Source organism: Dermacentor silvarum, chromosome 4 (genome assembly GCF_013339745.2).
Source record: "Dermacentor silvarum isolate Dsil-2018 chromosome 4, BIME_Dsil_1.4, whole genome shotgun sequence".
In the NCBI taxonomy this organism is placed as follows: Eukaryota; Metazoa; Arthropoda; class Arachnida; order Ixodida; family Ixodidae; genus Dermacentor; species Dermacentor silvarum.
The window spans coordinates 34505874-34517892 of NC_051157.2; the positions used below are offsets into that span (position 1 = coordinate 34505874).

At 45.5% G+C, this 12019-nt stretch overlaps 1 protein-coding gene across 5 annotated transcripts in view; it reads left to right on the forward strand.

Moving 5' to 3' along the window:
- Positions 1 to 12019, forward strand: part of LOC119449758 (cystinosin homolog) — a 100941-nt gene that overhangs the window by 65318 nt on the left and 23604 nt on the right. Inside the window, exon 1 of one of the 5 annotated variants that reach the window (XM_037713012.2) lies at positions 27 to 535. The exons of 3 other annotated variants lie outside the window; for them this stretch is intronic. The gene's annotated coding sequence lies outside the window, so the exon portion shown is untranslated. Of the gene's footprint in view, positions 1 to 26; positions 536 to 7366; positions 7622 to 12019 lie in introns of those variants that run through there. One more of the 5 variants, XM_049665427.1, reaches the window with a different exon arrangement.

A 12019-nucleotide genomic window follows, 5' to 3' on the forward strand; every position in this document is an offset into this window, starting at 1 on the left:
TCGGGCGTCCGTTGCGTAAGCGGCGTCGGTGGCGGCAGCCACCGCCCGCGTTCAAACCCGCACCGTAGCGAGCATAATACGCACCCAACAGAGGGGCGCGCTGTACCGCATGCAGCAGCAGGAAGAAGACACGCGCGCAGTACTGACACGTGGTGAAAAAAAAAAAGAAGAAAGAAGCCGCCGCCAACCGCGGCTGCCGTTTCCACTGTGACGCTGCCGGCTCAGCAGCGGCAGCAGCAGCAGTTCGGCCCGTGCCTTCAGAGCGAAAGGGGGCGCCCGCAAAACCTCAGCTCCGCGTCGTGTGTTCGAAGCGTCGTCGTTCGTCGCTGCGAAGCCGACGTCGTCGTGAACGTGCGGCGCGCGCCCAGTTATAGCGGGAAAACGGCTCCGTTCCACACCGGGAGACCCCAGCTGCGCTCGCCGCCAAACTCGGACGCCCGTCGTGTCTGCCCGACTAGCCCGACGCAGCCAGTAGTGTGTGTGTGTGTGTGTGCGTTGGGAGGACGAGCGGCTCGAGTCGCCTAGCTGGCCGCCGGTGAGTGTTTAATCCGCTACCGCCGCCGCCATCATCCCTTTCCTTGTCGCCATCCATTCCAGTTTGAAGGAGCTACGCTCTTAAGCCGCCGCTCCCGCCTAACGATAATCCGGCCGCCTTGAAAGGCCTTCGAAGGGAACGTTTCACTCCTGGCACGCGGGGATCCCCTGCAGCTCCTCTGCGGTGTCTATAAACGTCTATGGCGATCGGCTGTGGTGCACGAAATCGCCGGTTCCACTTGCCAAACTGTCGGATGGAGGCAGAAAGTAATGACGTCCCTATACGCTGGTATTTCCCATTAATAACTGACTGACCTACGGGTTTGAACGTCCCAGGGCGATATCTTAATGTCGTTGGCTGTGAGGGATGTTGCGGATGGCTCCGAAATATTTTTACGCCGTGTAATTCTTTACAATTGCATTAGAAGCTCTGTAAACGAGCGCCGTTTGTATAATTCCCTCATAGGTTTGTACATACCTGCAACCTAGGGTTCGACAGCAGGACACCATCGCCACAAGTCTCCGCGGTGGCTTCCGGGACGCGTTCGAGTTGAACGGGTGGTAGAAATTGATCCAGCACCGTATAGTAAACTGCATCATCGTAGCCTTAAATGTCAGTTTGAGGCGAGCAGGTCATTAAAATCAAACTACACGCTAGATTCATGCTTGAGACAGAAGTGCAACGAAGCAAAGAGGCTGCGAACGTTTTCACAAAACGAACATGCACGCCCTTCGCCGCCCATGCAACAGAAAGCGCAAAAGAAGAGCGATCAGTTTATCTCCCGCACGATTTTAATACTGCCATTTGTTTACGGTTCCTGCGCTGCCCTTAAGATAACATTGTCAGGGCAGTTTGTTCCTTTGAAATCACACGCGGAACACAATTCCCTTGCCGCGTATCGCATCACTCAAATGCTGTCCTGCAAAGGTCCTTGTATCCGACTGAGCATCACCTGTGACGTATCTGCTGCCACCTGTAGCTTTCTGAACTCAAGTATGCCACTGCCGTGCGTTGATATTTCTACTGCGACATGTGTGGGTTGAATGTGATGTATCCGTACCGAGAGCAGATTTCCTCTCCTGAAACAACTGGCTCCGACCCACCGCAATAAACTATGTTAGCAAGTTATTTATTTATTTATTTATTTATTTATTTATTTATTTATTTATTTATTTATTTATTTATTTATTTATTTATTTATTTATTTATTTATTTATTTAGGGTATACTGCGATCAGAAAAACCATGCAGGTGGGGTAACACACATACAAAGAAATTGTCTTGTTTGCCTACAATATCAACTATTGTAAAGTACAAATTGAACAAAACTTGGTCTCCAATACACGCTGTGGACGTGGTTGGACAGCGAAGCTGTAACCGACAACTAAAACGATTAGCCATTGCGACATAGCTTGAAGTTATTCGCATGGCGACATCCACATGCACTTTACCTAATTATTTGCCTAAAACGTTTCAACGGCCTGCGACTTGGCTTGCGCCGCTACTTCGTGCCCCTTCAAAGAATGGACCGGAGAGAAGAGAAATGCACTTAACCACTCTTTCGCCGCGCTTCGTATGCACGCTGTTCTTCAGGAATCCTCACTATACGTGGCCTTCCAATAGCACTGTGACAACACAAATCAATTGATATGCGGGTTCTTCTTTTACATACGAAAGTGTAGTTACGTCACTCCCTGCTTCGAATGCTACATTTGCCGCTTCCCGGCAACTGCAGCTTATGCAAGAGTAATCTTTACCGGGAAACGCTTGCGGTGAACCCTATGCGCGAAGGCGAGTTTCTGGTTCTTCGTTTTGCTTTCCCCCGCACGACCGGCGCCGTCGCTGCCGCGAATGCGTACGGAAGCGCGGAGGCGAGCGCCATCTGCTGGTGCTGCAAGGAACCCAGCTGCCACGCGGCGCGCGCCTCCCGCTGATTGGTTGAGTTTTTGCCCACGGACACGACAGACCCACGTGAGAAGCAGAGGTACACACAAAACGCGACAACTGGATCAACCGTGACATGAACAGAAAAATGTGTTGTACAATCAAAGTACAATGTATCCGATCACGCAGTGAAAAGTTGCAAGTGTACAAATCAAGCATTTATGCGTGGAGCGAGGCAAGGTTTTGTTCGCCTGCGTACAATTACTTCGGAACTCGAGGAATGGTTTAGCTTGCAGACACTGTGACCTGATGACATAGTTTTGGGCAAGTGTGACTGTCCGTCCCCTCCCCAGCCCTCCCGATCCCTGTTAGGTGACTTCCCGTCGAGTGATTCGCCGAGAGCCTGTGGTATTTCATGAAGTAGCAACGCGCCCACACTTAGATGATGCCATCCTGGCAGCTATAGGGTGTTGACGAGCTTCTAAAGTGGCATTTTGCTACATTTTATGAATGTTCAATTGCTTGCTGATGGTTTAAAGGCGCAGCACGTGCCGAGGTGCAATTTTTCGCGAGCATAGTCATAAAGAATGAACTTAGTATGCTTGTAACTTCTGGCCCATAATCGATGCTGCTATGTCGTAAAACTCCGTTAGTCAGGTCCGGCTTCATGACTGGGTTAATTCTAAACCACTGCGTTGTCGGAGGTAGATTCCGCCAGCCGCTACTCCTGGGTCTGTGCAATTAGTTAAGTTGGAAGGGCGTGTAGGTGTTCCAGCACGACCTTGACCACTCTGATCACCGGGCGTACTCCCACAAGTACGAAAATGTACTCGAGACTTGTGAATACACACGACTGATCAGGCTCGTGTGTTGTCACGAGCTTCATGTAACCCTTTGACGGCTGCCTGTGACTGGAAGGGGCTGTAGGAACAGAAGGTCATGTGGGAATAATATTCAATAAGCTACCGGCTAGTCATAAGCCGCGTGTCAGCAGCCCTTAAGACAGTTCGCATGACGGCCTCCCGAATTCTGTTCGTCAGCGGTCTGGCTAGCACAATGCCCTCTACAGGGCACAGAAACGTTCATAGCGTGCACTATTTCTCAAGCTGGATATGTAGACATGAGGTCTCTTTTAACCACCTATACCTCTGTCCCCTCCTCCATACAAAGTGCGTTCATGGTAGCATATGTCTTCGATTTACTGCAAACATTCTTCTTCAAAATGCTGTCTGCAGACCTCTATAGCTCCCTGAGGAAGTGCAAGCAGCCGTATGGAACTGCTATGAATACGTGCCGCTGACGGTCACCTGCTTATCAAAATAGCGAGCGGGATGTGTGGTGTTGCTTCTGCGACGTCCTAGCCGTTGAAGCCGCGCTCTCCTCAATACAGATGAAATCTAGAGAGAAAGAGCAAGCGAGCAAGAAAGAAAGTTTTGAGCTAGAATCGAAGTCTGCTATAGAAAGCATCACTTTTTGACAAACGACCAATGAATGAATGAGAATAGTTGATGTTGATATCGATTGCTCTTTTGCTAGAAAGAGGAAAGCGAAAGTGATGAGGGCGTCTGTGTCACAAAGTAACTACACGCCGTGAATCTAGCCACTCGGCTTGCCCTCTGGTGTTCTGTGCAGACTTTTCGCGTAATGGTGTACTAAAGCGGGTGTGTTGTTTCAACAACCTACTCCTGTGAATGGGTAAATAGGTTCGGTACCAGTAATGGTCTGGGAACCACTGCACTAAACTATACTCATACCGTAATGCCATTCTTGTGCTTTCTGTTCATACGCAGTGTCGTTTGTCCAGGTCCACTACGCGTTAGTTCAAAACCAGTGCACGCTTATAGCCCAATATAGACCAGCATGTGACTGAGTCAGCTTTGGTCAGTCCTTCTCGGTACGATGACTGCGAATGCTCCCGGTAATCGGATTTGGAGCGAAATTCACGTAGCTTTTCGTTCGTAAGTGCTGTCTGCAAAATTAGAAGGCCGCCTTCGCTAGTAATATGCCCAACATCACGATTGGCTACCGCGTGCTCGTACAAAGAGTTCTTGCGTAAGAACTTTTTTTTCTGTGTGTGTGAATACGGATTGCGTTTTCTTACCGAGAAAGGTTTCTCGATTCCGTTCTGAACACTTTTCAATGAACGCGTAGTTTTCACCGCTGGTTTCATCTTTGATGATTTTAATAGCGATACCGTGGCCTCCTCTTCCAATTAGCACTCCGGATTATATGAAACAGTGTGCGAGTTGCATGAACAGAATTTGTACGGTGGACAACGAAAAGTTATGTCTACTTGCTGCGTGAGTGTTTGCATTTTAATGGTACTGACACATTTTTTTTCGATGTTATATAAATCTACCACATGCTTCTTGCATGCAAAAGAATTAACACTTAGCAAGTATATGAACAGTTGTAAAACAGTTATAGTTTAATTTTATACCAAAGTTGGTCTCTCTTTTATACTAAAGTTGGTCTCTAAGGTTGGACGGTCGTGAGGCAGAAATAAGTTTACTGGCGTGTAGCAGTAAGGCTCGATGTGCTTGCGCTGCTCATAAGCAATAAACAAGGCAGCGTTCTTTTTTTTTTTCGCTTTTTCTAGCTTCCCTTACGCATGGCTGCTGCAGCGATCGCAGAAATGAACTGAGCCAATGCATCACGAGGCCATGACGCATCCACCTCGCGGTTACCGGAACTCGCTCGTAGAAACAAGTATCATAAATTATTTCAGGCGCTCCCACGTTTGCCAGCATTTGTTCTACTGTTCAAAGGGCTTGAACTTTCCCTTCTGAAGACTGGAGATTCAAAACACGTGTTGGAATCTATGCGAAGCGAAGCTTAAGTAAGGCGGTTAATTAAACGGTTTACAACTAACGACGAAGCGTACAATTTTATTTTCTCTTATCCTACGCAACGTGTAATCTCAGGGAATGTTTACCCACCACAAAGGTCACAACTTTGCTTTGTGGTGCAGGAAGAGGCTACTTTAAGGCCTCACTCATTTTATGTCAAGCAATTTTTTTTATGTTTATGCACTGCATCGTTGGCAAGCTATGCCGAAATTCAAACTCCAGATCAGGCGGACGCGCAGTGTGAGGCGTATACGCAGCGATGTCACGAGGACGAATGCGACGTGCGATGCTTGTCAATTGAGGCAATGGAGATCGACAGGCGTATGGCACAGAGAAGTACGACACGTATCGTGCAGCATTTAGGGAGTCTGTGCCTCTTGTGTCACAGTGGGACGCGTGCCCATTCTGGAGCATGTGCCCAGTGGCACAGTCCCAGTGGCGCATACTGACTAGCTAAATTAAAGAAAGTAAATCAAAGAATTCGTTCAATATAATTCACCAATCCAGTAACAGATCGGTTTGCTTTAGAGATGCCCGCGAGCCGACATTATATGTGCAGGTTTTATGCAGGAAAGTAATTTTTGTTACTCAGAACAGAGGTGCGCATACTTGGTCAGCATACAAGGGTTATAACTTATAAGCCACTTCACGAGTACTTTCACATAATCTTTGCATGTATATATACATACACAGGGTGTTTCAGCGAACGCTTTCAAATGTTTTCAAGGTTGCCTGTGGGGCAGATAGCACAATTCTAGTTAATGAGCTGGTCTACTCGAAGAGGCAGACATTACTTGCACAAACATTTAAATGCATGATCGACTAATTAACAAAAATTCACTAATTAGGTTTTTAAATAATTACCTGATGGCCCATATTCCAATTTGCAAATTGTAGCCGTGGAGTTCGCAAGGTGGATCCACTTGGATTTAATTCTCGGGATGACACCAGTTTCGAGATATTAATTCCCGAGCTTTGCGGAGAAATGCATTGGCGTTCCAGTTAATTTTGTGCTTCAATGCATAAAGCGACGTTTTGTTAAACTAACTGGAACGCCAATGCATTTCTCTGCAAAGTTCGGAAATGAATATCTCGAAACTGGTGTCATCCTGATAATTAATTCCAACTGGATCCGCCTTGCTAACTCCACGGCAACAATTTGTAAATTGCAATATGGGCCATCAGGCAATTTTTTGTTGATTAGTCGATTATGAATTTAAATTTCTTGAGCAAGTAATATTCGCCTTTTCGACTAGACCAGCTCATGAACTGGAATTGTGCTATCTGCCACAGGCAACCTTTAAGAATGTTTGAAAGTGTTCGCTGAAACGCCCTGTATATCCGCCGAGATAGCGAGCGAGCGACCCAGCAGCCAGGAAGTCATGCCAAACCCAGGAAAGTAGCCAAAGAAAGCCTCACTTTAAAAATAGGCCAGAACTTGTACCGCTAACTCTGCAAGTATGCGGCGATAGCATACTTAGATTGTCGCGTCTCAACATCTGGGCGTGCGTGCTATCACGGGCGACTTTGCGCGCTCTAATTTATGAAAGTGACATTTCTATCTCTCTCGAGATTTCGTGCGCACCGTGACGTGATCGCGTAAGCTCAACACACCTTGCGTTTCCCGTTAGATACCCGCAAAGAGGGTGAAGTCAGCCTATAATGCTATCAAGAAATACCTGACTGACGTTCGGATTGAACATTCAAGCGCAGCAGTCCAAGACTCTAGCCATTAGGTCACGCACTCGCACGCATGCTTCTCTTGTGCCAAAGTCACTCTTTTTGAAACGTCTGCCGCGTGCGTCACGTGCCATTTTATCTCATTCTTCCCTCGTGACAGCTAGAACTTTGAGGTTGCTGTGTTAGACCGCACTGCCTTCGGTATCGACCCACATTTTTCGTCAGACGGATACCTACAAAGTGTGTGTGTGTGAGGTCCGCCTATGAGGCTATCGCATTAAAGATTGAAAGTCGAAAATGACGATGTCAGTACTCCTTGAAAAAATATTAATAAATGCTGCGAGTGGGGGGGCTTCCGTCCACAGCGCACGACCGGATGTGAAGTGTCTTCCAATTTTCTCGCACGTCATCTAGAACCAGCAGTGAGAAAACACGGTCAGTGTGTCACAACATCTGCGCACAGCAGGAACCGCGTATCTACTTTCGGAGCAGCTGTCGTCTTCAGAGCGTATGCCTTCTCTCCCACAGTTACGCAAGCGCACTAAGTCAGTGCGCATCGCGCTTTCAGGATAAGAAAGGTTCGGGGCATTTCTCAAGATAGCGCGGCCGAGAGCGTGGTGGAAACCGAGTTCTGCATATCACGAGATCATCCTAGGAGCAGTGGACCGTCTGCTGTGAGTACAGATGGGGAGTAGAATTCAGCAGCGTAGCATTGTGGGAATGTCCGATCTAGAACACACGTCAGCGAAATGAGGTGCCGAAATGCTGATTCCACACTTGGCCTTTCGCCTATTTGCATAACAATTGGTCGCAAGGTCACAGAATGAACAGGTGGAAGCAGCGCTACCTTGTGGGTTCCCCCTTTGTCCATGCCGAGGTATTTGCTGTGTTTTAAGCAGGGATTACCGACACGTCCAAAATGCTACCAGTATGCGTGCGACATCTAGCGTGCTCTGAATGTTCAATACAGGTTGAACGCTACAAGATCAAAACTACCCGTGCGAGTACGCGCTTACTTAGTTGCCGGCACAGAATCGAAAGTGTCCGTAGACAGGTGTCAATGGCTATTCTAGCAGCGCCTTGGTTCGCAAACATTACAGCAGAATCCCGTGCCTTCTTGGGAATCCCGTTTAACATACGTGTGGTTATCGTTTGAAACAATCGCAGAACATGTGCCATAATATAGCAATCAGTTCGTGCGCTTCGTTACCCTCTTAAAAGAACCTCGTGCTCACGAAAAAGGGGACAGAAAGTTGTGGCATAAGCTGCTAGTTCCCAAGTACGCTTAGTTGTACTAGCAGATTTCGCGTAAGAAGTGTGTATGGTTAAAGGAAAGATGTGTCCTTGACAATGATGATATTTACTGAACTTTGTACACTCTTAAACTCTTAACCGGATATTAAAGGTGCAAATTTTCGGTATTTGTATACTTCTAAAATAAAGACAACGTCGTCGCCTTTACTTATTGTAACTTCTAGTAAAGGTGCACTGTATTTTGGTAAGATTACAACGTGATTCATGCAGCAAGGATTACCCAGAAACTACTGGTAATGTACCGTTAAGTAAAAGTGCGCAATATTTTTTCGTATACTTCATCAATTTTAAGCATCATAGAAACTTATGCAATAAAATTTTACAATCTTACTTCCCGAAACTTCCAAGTAACGCACTGTAGTCAAATAAAAAATCATATATCAATGCGTCAAGCAGACATGTAGCGAATTGCAGACACGGACAAGCGCTTGCCCACGTCTGCTATTCGTCCCTGTGTTTCTTCTCGCGCTGTGTATTATCAGTCGAAATAACCAACTAGCCCAGTCAGCCACCTTAATAAACTAAGATGTAAGGATGCTTCTGTTACTCCAGAGTTTAAGGTGCCTGCAGTGGGTGTTTTAGAGCTCATTACATACGTATGTATTGCTGTTATGAAAGCTAACGGATACAGCATACAAATTATAAATACAACAATTAGCATGCAGATTATATATAATCAATTGTGTAATATTTAATATTGCATTATTGTACTAGTATTGAATTAGATGTTGAATGTATTTGATGTCACAAAATGTATAAATAATTGTTTGATATATTTTGTTACCCTGGTGTGCATCATTATATTGATGCTTTCAATCTCCTTTATCGTGTCTGCCCACCCACGACATGAAGTCTGGACAAAACGGAACTTTTATGCCATAGCAGAAAAGATGTCAGCTCTACCACAGAGCGAACGGGTGCTCTAAACTATCTATCATGCGCTAGAAGTAAAGTTGATAAAACTGGCTGTGAACATTCAATGGTTAAATTAAGTCCGCAGTCTTTGCAAATGTCATACTAAAGCGCACCTTTCTGAAAAGCACGACTGCAAATCATTACATAAGAGGCGCTAGCTCGATATTCTTCCGTGTTTCTTTGTTTTCGTCCTGAGTGATAAAACAGTGACAAATTTACGTCAAGACGCAAAATGGGCGAACTGAAAAAAAAAAAACGAATGTGTTCACATGTACGACATGTTCATTACGTTGCTATCCGCCATTATAAGTGGTGCAATCTCAAGGCTTTCCATTATCATTCGTTGCAATTAATTTTGCTCAACTTATACACTAATGTTGCCGATTATGGGTGATTCGGGAGCACCGTTAGGGCACACTAAAATGGAGCGGCATAGACAATATACCGAGAAAAATCACAAGTTGATGAATCCCGGCCAAGAGTCACTGCTAAATTCATTCAAAATGCTTGGTGTACGTCGACCGACGTGAGAATATGAAAGCATTTGCAAACATTACTTCTATGCTTCGAAAATATTAATTAGGCTACATTTTAACTGTTTGTAAAGTTAGAAAAGCCCGCGAACATGCACTGCGCGTCTTTGATTTAAAAAAAAAAAGTGCGCACCTATACAGCCACCGTGCAGCTGGCTTTGGAAAGAAAACATGATTGCGTTTAAGTACCTTAAGCGCTGTCGTCATTTTATAGAAACAGAGAGTTTATGCAGTTATTCGGTTCTCAACCATAATTTTGTGGTCGGAGCCATCGTACTAGAGGAACGTCAATCGTATGAAATCCTTCTCTATCACCGTCGGCTTCCATGTGTAACTAACTGAGCACTCATAGGAGAACAAATCGCAGTCACAGAGTGCTCGTGAGTGGTCATCAAAATACGGGTTAAAACATCCCATAACATGAAGAAATTAGAACATTGAGAAGATGTTAAAACTATCCCTAGCGAAGATAGAGAGAGATAAATAAAGATAAGGCAAGGAGGTTAAGCAGAAAATTTCCAGTTTGCTACCCTGCACTGGAGAAAAGAGCTTTAAAGAGATAGAGAGAAAAGCGAGTTAGACTGTGACGGTGACGTGTGCCGCTTCAATTTTGTTCCCTGATTCCCCGTTTCTGCAGTGGTAGTGGTTTATTGGGGGAAAATACGTTTAATTGGGCAGCAGAAATAAGCGTCATTTTCTACAATAAACCACTGCTACCGCAGAATCGGGGAATCGGCGCAAAATATTGAAGCGGCACACGTCACCATCACAGTTACCTCGCAGGCACGTAGACTGCAGGAAGCGAACTCGCACTTTGACTGCCTTTAGCGGCCATGTCCGCTGTGACCCCTGTCCAAGCACCTTCGCTCTGACAGTGGGCCGGCTATCCAGTGTCTCCCCTGCTTTAACGTGGGCAGATGCACAGAAGATGCGGAATATTTTCTTCAAAGCCGCAAATTTCACGGGTAGGTCTGTAGGCTCATATAATTGTGAACGAGTATGACTTGGTGAACTCAACAACAAGCCACAACCGGAAGCCCAGGTGGTAGGTAGATATTCAAATCGGGACCAATGGAATGTAGGCGACTGTTCGTGGAACTCGTTGACTTCCACAAGGCCAATGTACTATCGCGAGCCATAGAGTGAAGTGTAGCTGCTGCGTCTGTTCTTGTGAGTGGAACTGACACATATCGGTCGCTGTTGTTCGCAGAATGGGCGGACTGGTCGGTGCGATCGTTTCCGCTGATACGACAGTGTTCCAGAAACGCTTATCACAAAAAATATCATGCGCTTGTTCTGTTGCTCGATGGTGTAAATGTCGCATCTTTCGGAGAATATGTCTTTCTAATAATGAATGTTACAGGTACTTCAAGGGCCCGACAGTGAGAGGAGTGAGCTACTATTCAATTACGAAACTTCACACGCCGAATACAGAGATCTTGTTGGCGGCTGCTGGCACTGTGATCGCAGTAGCCGTCCATTATGCGCGCCTTCGTGTTGTATTCTGAATACACGAACTTATAATACCTGTAGTCCCCTCGTTGATGATTGCAATGGCCGCGAAGAATGTCCCCAAACATCTCTGTGTGTCACAAGCATCGTACTTTTTCAGCGCAACTCAACTGTAATGTAATCAACGTGCGCACCATAATCGCGAAATGAACCGCGGCACAAGTGACGTGCTCACGTGCTTCTTGCATGTCACCTTGCTTATGTTCCTCACCAAACCGAGTTCATTCTTGCCCTCTTTCGTGCCTATAGGGTCAAATATATAGGTTTCGACACCGCAGAGGTATACCACGTAAGCGTTACATGAACCTAAACCGCCATATTCAGATCGTAACCTCTCTGCAGCGCCTATAGAAACATTTAAGCTACATACAGCAAAACAATTATATTTGTGACTTATAAAGTATAATTTATTTGACTCTAAAGGTAGCAGTAGGTGTTACCAGATTAAGATTGTACTGTCAGTAACGTTTAAACTGTGGAAATGTTTGCATTTTTGTTTACCCGATTCTTTTTTATATTAATAAGAAGTTCATAACATGGATAAGGTACTTTTTTTTTTACTCTATTCTCTTTCTCTTTTATCTACTTCGTTTCACCAGCCATGAGTTAACTTTGCTAACTAATGTGATGAAACCAGCAACTTACGTGACTGACCTTCAGTAAGCTCTTTTGATAAGTACTACAATAACTTTTTATATACATACAGTGTATGAGTAAGGGCGATGAAGAATTTTGAGAGTTTAAAATAAGGCGCTTATGTGTTTTACTCACGACTCTGTCACTGTGCCTCTGTCCCAT